Source organism: Jaculus jaculus, chromosome X (genome assembly GCF_020740685.1).
Source record: "Jaculus jaculus isolate mJacJac1 chromosome X, mJacJac1.mat.Y.cur, whole genome shotgun sequence".
Lineage (NCBI taxonomy): Eukaryota > Metazoa > Chordata > Mammalia > Rodentia > Dipodidae > Jaculus > Jaculus jaculus.
The window spans coordinates 65,726,127-65,739,435 of record NC_059125.1 but is presented as its reverse complement, the minus strand read 5'-3'; the positions used below and the strand labels follow the sequence as shown (position 1 = coordinate 65,739,435).

Here is a 13,309-nt window from a genome sequence, read left to right as displayed (position 1 = left end):
CCTTTGCACACAGGCACACATACACGAACAAAAAAATATTTCACAGGAAGGAATAATGTGCAAACATCTCAAGAAATACACTAACAAGAAAAATATATGGGGAAAGAGCAACATGTAATCTTGGCCTGACTGAAGAAACAAAGAGGAAACTGGTCTGCATAAGCAAATGTGCATCCTGGAAAGTCAGACATAAAGGTTTCAGAATAGGAATCTATAGGACTTAAATCTCCCCTAATTCCTGATGAAAGCCACATATTGCAATATTTATACTCATGACTCAGACACCTACCTTACTTACTTGGCTCTATTCCTTACTCACTCTAACTTTTTCCTTGAAAGATATTGCTTACTGATGCAAAACAAATTACTCAAAGTTCATTGGGATTCCAGATGAAAACAGATAGCTTGGCAGTGTGACTGCCATAAATAAACAACTCTGGTGGGCCATCTTTGGCATCTTCTAGGGAATTATTCCTCTCCCATTTTACTTAAATCTCAGACATTCAGTCTATGACCAGTACAACTGAAGCCAAAATAGTCACATTGAAGTATTCATACTTATGTGGTTCAAAGGAATGCAACTTAGGCTTTAGATTTTTCAGATTCCATAAAGTAACAGTCTTCTCAGCTGATCCTATGGCAAGAATTTACTCACATATGAACTTAAATACAGACAGTTCACTTCAGCTGTGTGAGAGCCAACCAGTTGACTTGTTTTGAAAGTGTTGTTTGAACAAGTATCCCACATTATAAGTTTCTCTAATATACCCAAATACAGACTCATGGAGCAGATTCCAGAGCCATAAAACATCTATTACTGCTATATGCCCCATAAATTTGGTCTTTCCATCCACTTTTCATTTCTTTGCAATGGTACTGATGTCCCCTATGCAGATGGCATTGTCATATGAAGCATTAAGTGCCCACTGAAATTTGGGTTCTAAGAAAGGCAATAGACTTTTTAATAATGTCTTATATTTTCTTCATCTATTCATCTATTGATAGGAACCCAGACTGATTTCACAATGTGGCTATTGTAATAGTGCTGCTATGTACATGGTTGTATAAGTATCTCTGTGGTATGTTGATTTAGTGTCCTTACTTTCTTCTTGCAAGGTGACTAGGAGTATCCATTGTACATAATTTGCATATTTCTATTGATTCATTTTGTTCATCTATTTCCTTGTTTTCAGAATCGTGACTACTTTCAAGCTCTTCACATGTCAGAGCTCAAAATAGATGTTATATTGAATTTAATACATATGTTTTATTTTGAAATAATTATATATGTATTGAAAAGTTATATTAATAATACAACACAAAATTATCAAATACCACCCAGTTTCTCTTTCTACTGTTTTCACATTATATTACCATGATATACATTTATCAAAACTAAGAAACCATCATCAATGCATTAGTATTAACTAAGTCTGGTCTTTATTCAGATTACTAATTTTTCAACTATTATCCCCTTTTAAAATTTCAAGATCCAGTTAAGACTTGCATACTTGCATGCTATATGTTGTTGCCATGTTTTCTCACTTCCTTTGGTTTTACATAGTTTGCATATCTTTCTCCATTTCTCATGACCTTGGAAAACTAAAGATTACTGGTCTCATATCATGTGGAATGTTTCCCAATCTGGATTTGTCATTAATTTTTTCCTTGATTATTCTGAAATTATAGCTTTATGTGTAATGTAATGGAGGCTCACATACAGAGGCTCTGATATCACACTTTTAAAAATAAGACATTTGGGCTGGAGAGATGGCTTAGCGGTTAAGCGCTTGCCTGTGAAGCCTAAGGACCCCGGTTCGAGGCTCGGGTCTCCAGGTCCCACGTTAGCCAGATGCACAAGGGGGCGCATGTGTCTGGAGTTCGTTTGCAGTGGCTGGAAGCCCTGGCGCGCCCATTCTCTCTCTCTCTCCCTCTATCTGTCTTTCTCTCTGTGTCTGTCTCTCTCAAATAAATAAATAAAAATTAAAAAAATAAGACATTTATTAATGGCTCAGTGGGGGAGTCTTTAGACTAAGGGACAAAAGGGGAGTTGAGTAGCTGTAGAACTGGCTGTGGCAGCTCAGGGCAGAGCAATTGCAGAGGGCAGGGAAAAGTGTCCCACTGCCTGCTGTTACAGAAGTGAGAGAGGATCCAGGATGCACACTGGAGGCAGTGTATGGTGGGTCGGTGGTGGTGGAGTTCAGTAGAGGGTGCAAGCTGGCCAGAAAGTGAGGAAGAGATGGAGAGAGGGAGAGAGAAATTGAGATAGAGAGACAGAGAAAAAGGAAAGTTGCTTATATGAGGGAAAATAATAGAAGGCTGAGGTGGAAAACAGGGAGATAGCATAATATAGATGAAGAAATATATGCACCTGTGTCCAGAAGGAGGTCAGAAGAAGAGAGAGAGCAAAGGAAATGGTTTTATTCCATATGAGGTTTAGGATTATCCTTCGAGTTCTGTGAAGACTATCATTGGTATTTTGACAGAAACTGAAATAAACCTTTAAATTACTTTATGTAGCATTGGCATTTTAACAAAATGAATTCTTCTAATCCATGAACCTTGGAGGCTTTTCCTTTTTTTCCTCTCTGTCCTCTTCAATTTCTTTCATCAGTGTTTTGTAATTTCACTACGGAGGTCTTTTATCTCCTTGACTAAAACTATTTCCTAGGTAACATTTTGCTGCTATGGCAAGTGGGAGTACTTTTATGATTATCTGAAAATACATTATTAATGTGTAAAAAGCTGCTGAGTCCAGGCAAACCTCTTTCTCATCCTCATAAGCCAAATTTCACAGTACTTGGTTTTTACTGCATTCAGATCTTTCAGCTCTGATCAGAATAGTCCACTAAGCTGTCTCTTAGGCCAAGGTTTCAAATCCTTCCACATTCCTCTTGAAAATAAATTCCAAAAGGCCTAAGCCACACAGTCACATGTCTAGAAGAAATGACACCACTCCTTGGTACCAACTTTAATGTTGTAGTCAGGTTCAAATTGCTGGCAGAAATCACATGACCAAGAGCAGCTTGTGAGAGGAAAGGTTTATTTTGACTTACAGACTCGAGGGGAAGCTCCATGATGACAAGGGAAAATGATGACATGAGCAGAGGGTGGACATCACCTCCTAGCCAACATCAGACGGACAATAGTAAAAGGAGAGTATGCCAAACACTGGCAACAGGAAAGTGGCTGTAATACCCATAAGCTTGCCCTGAACAATACACTGCCTTCAGGAGGCATTAATTCCCAAATCTCCATCAGCTGGGAACCTAGCATTAAGAATACCTAAGTTTATGGAGGATGCATGAATCAAACCACCACACATGGGTGCTGAAGAATTGAACCAGGCCATAAGGCTTTACAAACAAACAGCATTATCCACTGAGAAATCTCCAGCCCAAAGTCTAAATATTTGTCCATTAAAATAAGTTTTATATTCAACATTTGAACACTTTACACAATGGAAAACACAAACTTAGCATTTGGATAAAATCTAATCAAATGTTTAAATGTCTCATTTAATAAACCCATAAGATATCTGTGGTGGTTTGATTCAGGTGTCCCCCATAAACTTAGGTGTTCTGAATGCTAGGTTCCCAGCTGATGGATATTTGGGAATTAATGCCTCCTGGAGGGAGTGTATTGTTGGGGGCGGGCTTAAGGGCTTTATAGCCAGTTTCCCCTTGCCAGTGTTTGGCACACCCTCCTGTTGCTGTGGTCCACCTTATGTTGGCCAGGGGGTGATGTCCACCCTCTGCTCATGCCATCGTTTTCCCCTGCCATCGTGGGGCTTCCCCTCAAGCCTGTAAGCCAAAATAAATCTCTTTTTCCCAGAAGCTGCTCTTGGTTGGGTGATTTCTACCAGCAATGTGAACCGGACTGCAACAGTAAAGTGGTACCGAGGAGTGGGGTTGCTGCTAGACACCTGACTGTGTGACTTAAGCCTTTTGGAACTGATTTTCAGCAGGAATGTGGAAGGAGTTGAAACCTTGGCCTAAGAGATGCCTTGCAGTGCTGTAAGTACAGCTTGATGGACTATTATGGTCAGAGCTACAAGACCTGAAGGCAGTAAGAACTATGGACTGTGAGGTTTGGCTTATGAGGGTGAGAAAAAGCTTTGCCTGGACTGGGCTAGTAGTTTGTGTGAGAAGCCTGCTCTTGTGCCCGTGTCCTGAGAAGTTGTGCAGGGTTGCTTTGCGTAGAAATGAACTGGTGTGTGCAGAGGGATATGGCACAGAAAGAAAAATCTTTGGGTGAACTGTTGCCCATTCAGCTGCAACTGAGAGATAACAACCTGTGAGACTGGGCTAGCTGACCTGCGCTGGGGCAACAAGAAAAATGTAGACTCTTTTGAAAGGGCCTGAGTGCTCAAGGAGTGTCCTGTTCTTCAAAGTCTGCTTTATTCCCCCCTGGATTAACAAATTGGCACCCTACCTGGTATCGTGGAGTATAAGAAATGCTGGAAAGAGGGTCATTGAGTTTGCAACACGGTCTTGTGTTTTGGAAATGGCCATGGGCAGTGTGAAGCAGGTTTGCTGGTTGCCTGCATAGAGACCCCATGGGGCCATGAAGATGAACCGTGGCTTGCAGTGGAGACCCCGTGGAGATGCTGGGACCATGAGATGGCTGCCGAGGAGCTGCCGGCCCCGATGAAGCTCCCAGGACTGTGAGTAGCCTAGCTGGAGGGGCGGAATTGGAATGCCAGAGACTTGTTGCTGGTTAGAATTATCGGACTTGAAGATTTGTCACTGGCTAGAGTTGTTGGACTTGAAGCTACAAATGTTTGCCCTGGTTGTTTTAAATCTTGTATTGGTTGAATGTTTCTTTGCTATGCCCAATGCCATCGTTTGCAGTGTGAATATTTATTCTGTGCCATTATGGGTTTTTTGAGGTTATATTTTGGTATTATGGCTCAGTTAAAAGATCTTGAATTATGGGGATATATGAACATCATTGAGATTGATAAAAACTATGGGGACTTTTAAAGTAAGACTGAAAGCATTGTATTTTACATCATGTATGGATATCAGTTTATGGGGGCCAAGGGCGGAATGTGGTGGTTTGATTCAGGTGTCCCCCATAAACTTAGGTGTTCTGAATGCTAGGTTCCCAGCTGATGGATATTTGGGAATTAATGCCTCCTGGAGGGAGTGTATTGTTGGGTGCGGGCTTAAGGGCTTTATAGCCAGTTTCCCCTTGCCAGTGTTTGGCACACCCTCCTGTTGCTGTGGTCCAACTTATGTTGGCCAGGGGGTGATGTCCACCTTCTGCTCATGCCATCGTTTTCCCCTGCCATCGTGGGGCTTCCCCTCAAGCCTGTAAGCCAAAATAAATCTCTTTTTCCCAGAAGCTGCTCTTGGTTGGGTGATTTCTAACAGCAATGCGAACCGGACTGCAACAATATCAAATCTTTTTAAAGCCTTTTTTGTCAATATTACAAAAAGCAGATCAATTTGAGCAAGCCTTATTATTGTAGAGAATCAGGCATTAGTTTTAATTTAGACTATTGAAAATTTTTTATGGGAGAGAGAGTGAGTGAGAGTAAGAAAGAGAGAGAAAATTGGCATGCCAGAGCCTCTAGCCACTGCAATCCAACTCCAGATGTGTGCACCACCTTGTACTTGTATCACCTTGTGCATCTGGCTTACGTGGGACCTGCGGAATCAATCAAACATAGATCTTTAGGCTTCACAGGCAAGTGCCCTAACTGCTAAGCAATCTCTCCAACCCAATGTATTGAAATTTTGATCTCAGAAATTTAAAAAAATCTATTCATTTTAAGAGGTTATACTCTTATATCCCCTCTCTCCTGCCCCCATTCAAGTGACAATCCTCAGTGGGGTTATTCACTGTGGGGTCATGAAGGCCTCAGTCAGTCCCTGTGGGGCAGAGTGCCTCAGGATACTCCTACTCACTCTGTGGCTCTTACAATCTCTCTGTTCCCTCTTCCACAATGTTCCTTAAGCCTTGGTGGTCATGTCATCAGTCTGATTTAGTATTGAGCTGTCTGCTGCCTCTGGATTTCTGTTTTGATGAGTTTTGGGTGACCTTCGTGTCTGTTGCCATCTCTCCGGAATTTTAATAACCCTTAATTATAGCCTTCTTAGTTATAATTATGTCGACTATCTGTTCAGTCTAATTCTCACAATCTTTTTATAACATACTTCAATCTTCTAGTTTATCGTCATCTCTATTTCCATTTGGAACATTCTCCTAGGGGGGAAAAATCTCATTTTACCATACACAGTCCTTTCTCATACAAAGCATTTTCTTTTCTTTTAACCTTCTTTGCCAAAAATACATTTTATACTTTTAACTATTATATTTCTTTTTCTTACTTGATGGTCTCTTTCTGTAGTAATATTATTGCAAAATTTAGGAAACAATTGTTAGTTGAAAACCCAGAAAACTGTATCTGAAAGAAGGAAAACACTCATATTGTAAGCTTTTTTTTGATGGGGGGGGGGTAGTGTTTCACTCTAGCTCAGGCTGACCTGGAATTTACTATGTAGTCTCAGTGTGGCCTTGAACTCATGGCGATCCTCCTACCTCTGCATCCTGAATGCTAGAATTAAAGGCATGTGCCACCACACCTGACTTCATATTGTATCTTAGTTATAAATACAAGCAAAACATATTGACAATCCATATTTTTTATAAACACATATTAGCTATTTGTTAAAGATTTAAGTCTTACTCTAATAATCATTTAGAAATAGTCTTGACAAAAACATTGATTTCTCAAAAGAATATTGAGGGTTTGGGGTTAGGATGGTAAACTATAAACAATCTCAGTGTAAGCAGTGGAAGAGAAAATCAAAATAAGAACAAAGAGAATGTACCCTAAAGTGGGAAATTGAAGAATAACTTCAGAAAACCATGAAGAAGCAATATCAAAAAAATTTAAATGATGCCAGGATCATGGAGATGAGGTTCTGTGACTCGCAGCTATGCCAGGAAGAGCCAAGATATGCTCTGAGCAAAGTCCCTGACAGCACTCCTCCACAGAAGAAACTGCTTAGAGAGTCTGACTCCCTATGATACTGGAAATGCAAATCTGAAGCTGAAAGGTCTCCAGGAGAACACAGGTAAGCACCAGATGAGGGGTTTAGAAATTTGTAGTTAAGAGACTTCCATTGCACATAATCATCACTTCCCCACCCAGCCACAGTCTGGAAGAGAACTTCCAATACACTACAGAAACAGAGTAAACTGAAACAAGAATCCTTCAGCAAGCAATAACTGCTGAGCTACCCACACTCAACTTGGCTCCAGAGAAAGAGAAGTTCACAATCTAACCTTGCAGTGGATTGACAGCAGAACTAACATTCAAAGGGTAAAATGTAACTACTCATCTGGGGCAAGAGAGGAAGTCCCAGAAGAGGAAATATAATTCCTGGAACTGAAGAAGTTTGGAGGAGAGCTATGTATCAGGCCAGTCAATTTTCAAATCTTATATCTCTTCCCAACTCTTTCTCTCTATGCATATATTCTGTTTTCAATACCTATTACTATCTTAGCAGGCCAACTCAGCCCCTACTCTATTCTTATCCTCTATTGCTCTCTCAGTTAGGGCACTATATACATATATACATATACATATACATATACATATACATATACATATACATACATATACATATACATATATATATGTATATATATACATATATATATATATATATATATATGCTTTATTTTTGTTTGTATAGCGTTTTTTCTCCTTACTCTTTCCCTTAATATTTTCTTCTCCCAAGGAATAGTCTTTTTTGTTCATAGAGAATATGAGCCTTAGTCTTCTGAGAGATTGAATAATTCCACATTATTTGTTAGCATACCTTCACCTGTCACTCTTGACCTATTGTGGTTTGAGTGGAAAATACCACCTATAAACTCATGTGTTTGATACTTAATCCCAGTTCATTATGTTGTTTGGGAAGTTTGTGAAGCCTTTAGAAGGTGGAACCTTCTGGGAGAGTTGTGTCACTGGGAGTGGGTGTTGGGGTGCTATGGTCTGGCCACACATTGTATTTTTGCACTTTCTACTTCCTCCATGATAATGCAAAGATATGACTCTGATTGTCTGCTCCTGCCATGATTTCCCCACAATGAGAGCAATTCCCTTGAAAACTGTAGGCCAAAATAAATCTTTTCATTCCATAAGCTGTTTCTGATTGGGTATTTTGTCCCAGCAGTGAGAAAGTAATAGCTACATTGCTGCATCAAACCTGACTATGTGGTTATTAGTTATTTTGGTCCTGTTTGTAGGAAGAAAGTGGAAAGATTTGGAAACTTTGGACTAGAGAAGCCTTACGACTGTGTAAGCAGACTATTACGAGCCATTCTATTGAAACTTTGTCAGACCAGTGTCCAGAAAGAAGTATGAACACTAAAGTCTTGGCTTAAAAGGTTTCAGAAGAGAAAAAGAACTTTATTGACAACAGGTCTAGAAGCCATACATATGATATTCTGGAAAAGAATCTGGCTGCATTCTATCTGTGTCCTGAGGCCTTGAACAAAATTTAGCTTAAATGGAAAGGACTAATGTGTTGGTGAAGGCAATTTCAAGGCAGAAAAACATAACCTCCATGACATGCTACCTCTTATTGCTCTTATTCACATCTATAACAAAAGAGAGCAAAACAGAAAGCAGAAGTACATTAAAATATGAAGTTTGGTACAGAAAGAAATGTGAACAAGATTCAGGCCCAGAGAGAAAATGAAGCCACTTCAGTTGAAATTGCTAAAGAAATTGTCATCAATGAAGATAGGTCAGCTGCTCTGAAACAGTACAATAGAAAAGATAACCTCAGGGCATTACTCAACCCATTGAAAGCTCACACTACTGAGGATGCCAATTCTTTTGGGAAAAAAGTCCTGAGAGAAGAGTGCTGACGGAGCATCCTGCTCCTCAAGATTTGGCTTCATTGCCACATACCAAATCACTACTTGGCAGAATAATTTGGCAACATTGTCCATGTGATACTGGTTTTAAAAGCATAAGAATATAGGAAATACAGTATCATGATTTGCAAGATGGTTTCAGAGAGTTGCTGAAGCTGAACAATGTAACTCAGGACCAAAATTACTGTGGAGAGGCCCTGTGAGGCCACTGTGAGAAGCTGTGAATATGAACCATAAGTATGCAATAGGGTTCCCTGGTTATTAACACTTTGGTGATGTTTATCCCCCAGTAGCTCACATAGCTCACTGTGAGAGATCTCCAGCAGGAAGCTAGTTTCCATCTCAGTTTCAGCTTGATCTCTCAATATCTATGGTATCTTCCAAAACAGGGTCTTACCATTTAGTTCTAGTAGGTACCCAAGTGTTTTAGCAATGGCCAATATTGTTTAGGTAGCCTCAAGGCTTTCCTTGGCTCACTGAGAGAGGTAACCCAAATCTGGCACTGGGATTTATAAGCAACAGCCTATGGTTTTAACCTACAGCTTTCTCCATCCATACAGACTACAACCTAAACTATTCCTTTCTCTCTCTGTATCTCACTCTTTTAAAGACAGTTGTATTTTTTGTATGAACCTCTAAACCAGACACAGTTTAAGAGAGTTGTATCTTTTAATTATCTAACAAACAGGTAGAGTGTCTATACTATTGACTCATGACATCTTTAGTTTTGTGTATCTCATCCCTCTCCTGTCTTCCTGTTCCCCACCCCTCGTCCTTTCTATACTCTGATATAATATATTTTCAGGGTAGGACCTTAAGGTGTAAGGTGTGGCTCTTAAGACTCTCAGAGTATCTACAAAGATGTTCTTAGGGGTTGAGTTTCCCTGCTATAGGAGTATTCAAGCAGGCTAAGTGGAATAAAATACAGGTAGATTCTAAAATTTAACTAAACACTGTACACATTCAATCAAAAACAGCCCCGAGTATGTATGCAAGAGTACTTATTATAACGACCAGATCCTCTATCAACAAAAAGGTTAAGATTTCTGGTCTGTTGAGGGATCCAAGTCAGCTTGCGACCAAGTGAGACCCTTCCCTGGTGCAATCCCAGTTACCTTGGATGATTTTTGTCTCAGTCAAGTTGCTGCCTGGGTCGTTGGGCTGCTGTTCTGATTTCTGGAGCTGGGCACTTGCTTTTCCTGTGGGGCCAACCGAGCCTGGCAAGTGTGGCCCTGCAGATCAGCTCCCCTGCTGCTGGAACTGCTGCTGCTCAAGCTGCCCCTGCTGGGCTGTAGCCACTGCTGCTGAAGGTGTTGCTGCTGGACCCACCGCTGCTGCTGCTGCCTCTGCTGCTGCTGTAGCTGCCACTGCTGGAGCCACCACTGCTGCTGAAGCTACTGCTGCTGTGTCCACTGCCGCTGCTCCCCCTGAAGCTGCTGCTGCCGAGTCTGCCGCTGCTGCCACTCCTGGGTCTGCTGCTGCTGGGGCCGCTGTTACCAGTGCTGTTGCCGCTGATGTTGCTGCCAAACTCTGCTCCTGCTTGGGTCCCGCTGTCAGCCCAAGTTGGTGTGACTGGGTCCGGGGCCGCTGCTCTGTTCGCCGGAGCTGGGCTCAGGCGGTGGGGGAGGGGAGGGAGCCGCAGCTGCTCTGGTTCTCTCGCTGCTCCACACGTTCTTCTACCTCGCGGTCTGCTCCTCCGCTGTTCACTGCCGCTCTCCCCTCACGCACGTTTCCCGAGTTGCGGAGAGCACAGTGTGAGGGAAAGCTCCCGGACCTGGCTTTTCCTGCGGCTCAAGCCAAGTCTGGCGGCTTTCTGGTGCACCGCGGCTGCGGCAGTTGGCCAAGCTGCCGGAGCCGCTTTTCCCACCTGTGCAGGCTCTGGATGCTCTATAACTCTTCTACTTCTCCGCTGCCGCTTCAATTTCCTATACACCTCACTTTTTAGTAAAAGTGTGTATTTTGCTGAGTTTTTTTGGTCTTTTTTGCCCCCTAGGCTGCTTTGGCGTGGTACCATCTTAACTGGAAGTCCCTTTTCTATACTCTGTATTCCCTTTCTACTTGCCAGTATACTCTCCTGTCCTCTAATCCCTCCTCCACGTCTCCCCTCTCCAAGCCTAATTCTAGCTTTCTAATCTGTACAACTGATAGTTACAACATAAACAAATCAAACTATTTTATGTTAGGCTCTTCATATGAGAAAGGCCATATGGTATTTGACTTTCTGAGTCTAGGTAACTTTACTTAGTATGGTAGTTTGTATGTCCCCCATAAAGTGAAGTGTTTTATTAAAGCTTATAATTTGGATCTCCAGCCCACTGCTGGAGGAGGTGTCACTAGGGGCAGATGTTGAGATCCAGCCCAAAGGTGGGTTTGGGGACCCAATCTGATTTCCAGCCCAAAGGTATACAAAGAGGTTTGAACTATGCCTGGAGTCCTGCTTGTTCCCACTTTGTATTTGCTGCTTTTGGTTTTACTGGCTGTTTGGTTGTTCCCCTCTGCTTTGATGTATGGAAGCATCTTATTCTGCCACTTATGGAACACTTTACCTTGAGTGTGTACCCTTTTGTTTTTGTTGAAGCAGAGTCTCACTCTGGCTCAGGCTGACCTGGAATTAACTATATAGTCTCATGGTGGCCTCAAACTCACAGCGATCCTCCTACCTCTACTTCTTGAATGCTAGGATTAATGGTGTGCACCACCACACCCAGCTTTGAATCTGTACTCTTGAAATAAACCTCTTCCTCTCAAAATCTGTATCTAGTTTGGATGTTCATCCCAGCAATGTGAAGTTGTCTACAACATGTAGTATAATATTTTTAAGTCCATCCATATTCTTGTGAACTTCACAATTTCATTTTTCCTTAATGCTGAATAGAACTTCATTGTATATAGGTACCACATCTTCATTATCCACTCATCAGTTGATGGGTATCTGGGTTGATTTAATTTCCTAGCTATTGTGAATAAAGCAACAAAGAACATGGCTGAGCAAGTATCTTCACACTGAAGTGTAGAGCCTTTAGAATGTATGGATAGAAGTGGTGTATCTGGGTCAACTATAAGATCGATTTTCAAATATTTGAGAAATTCACAATCTTATTTCCATATTGGCTCTACATGTTTGCACTTCCACCAATAGTGAATGAGGATTGTTCTTTCCCCACCCTTTCACTTGACATTTGAGTTTTTTTAAAAAAAATTTGTTTATTTTTATTTATTTGAAAGTGACGGACAGAGAGAGAGAAAGAGGCAGATAGAGAGAGAGACAGAATGGGCATGCCAGAGCCTCTGGCCACTGCAAATAAACTCCAGATGCGTGCGCCCCCTTGTGCATCTGGCTAACATGGGTCCTGGAGAATCGAGCCTCAACCAGGGTCCTTAGGCTTCACAGGCAAGCACTTAACCACTAAGCCATCTCTCCAGCCTGACATTTGAGTTTTTGATGATAGCCATTGTGACCAAAGTGAGATGGACTCTCAGAGCAGTTGTAATTTACATTTCCCTGATACCTAAAGATGTTGAACATTATTTTAGGAGTTTACTGGCCATTTGTATTTCATCTTTTGAGAAATTTGTTTAATTCCCTGCTACATTTTTTGAGTGGATTGATTGATTTTTATTGCTTAGTTTTTTGAGTTGTTTGTATAAACTAGATATTAAAACTCTGCCAAATGTATAGCTGACAGTGATTTTCTCCTATTCTGAAGGTTATCTGTTAACACTATTGATAGCTTGCTTAGTTGTGCAGTATGTTTTTAATTTCATGAGATCCCAATGGCTGAATATTTCTCTTATTTAAAAAGTCTTCCTCTACATCTATTTCTTGGAGTATTCTTTTTTCCTCAAGTAATTCCAAAGCCTCAATTCTTCTATTGAGGTCCTTGATCCATTTGGTGTTGATTTTTATTCAAAGTAAGAGAAGACAGTCTAGATTCATTCTTCCACATTTGGTTATCCAGTTTCTCTGGCACCATTTGTTGAAAATGTTTTTTTCTCCATTGCATTTTTGGTCTCTTCGTCAATGACAGGTGGCTGTGGTTACTAAAATTTATACCTGCATCTTCTATTCTGTTCCATTGATCTATGTGCCTGTTTTGTGAAAATATCATGCTGGTTTTATTACTATAACTATGTAGTGTATCATGAAATCAGGTATAATGATACCACCAATAATTTTCTTTTTATTGAGGACATTTTTTGACTATCTGAGGCCTTTTTTGCATCCATGTGAATTTTGACACTTTAAAAAAATTCTATGAAAAACAGTGCTGGAATTTTGATTGGAATTTCACTGAACCACTAGATTCCTGTTGGTAGGATGGCCATTTTCACAATATTAATTCTTCTAATTCATGACCATGGGGATCTTTTCATCATTTCATATTATTATTAATTTAATTCTTCA

The 13,309-nt window shown here is 40.8% G+C and overlaps 1 pseudogene; it reads right to left on the bottom strand.

Annotated features, from left to right (window-relative positions):
- Positions 1 to 320: 320 nt before the first annotated feature.
- LOC101595546 lies at positions 321 to 13,013 on the bottom strand (annotated as a pseudogene).
- Between the last annotated feature and the right edge of the window lie 296 nt (positions 13,014 to 13,309).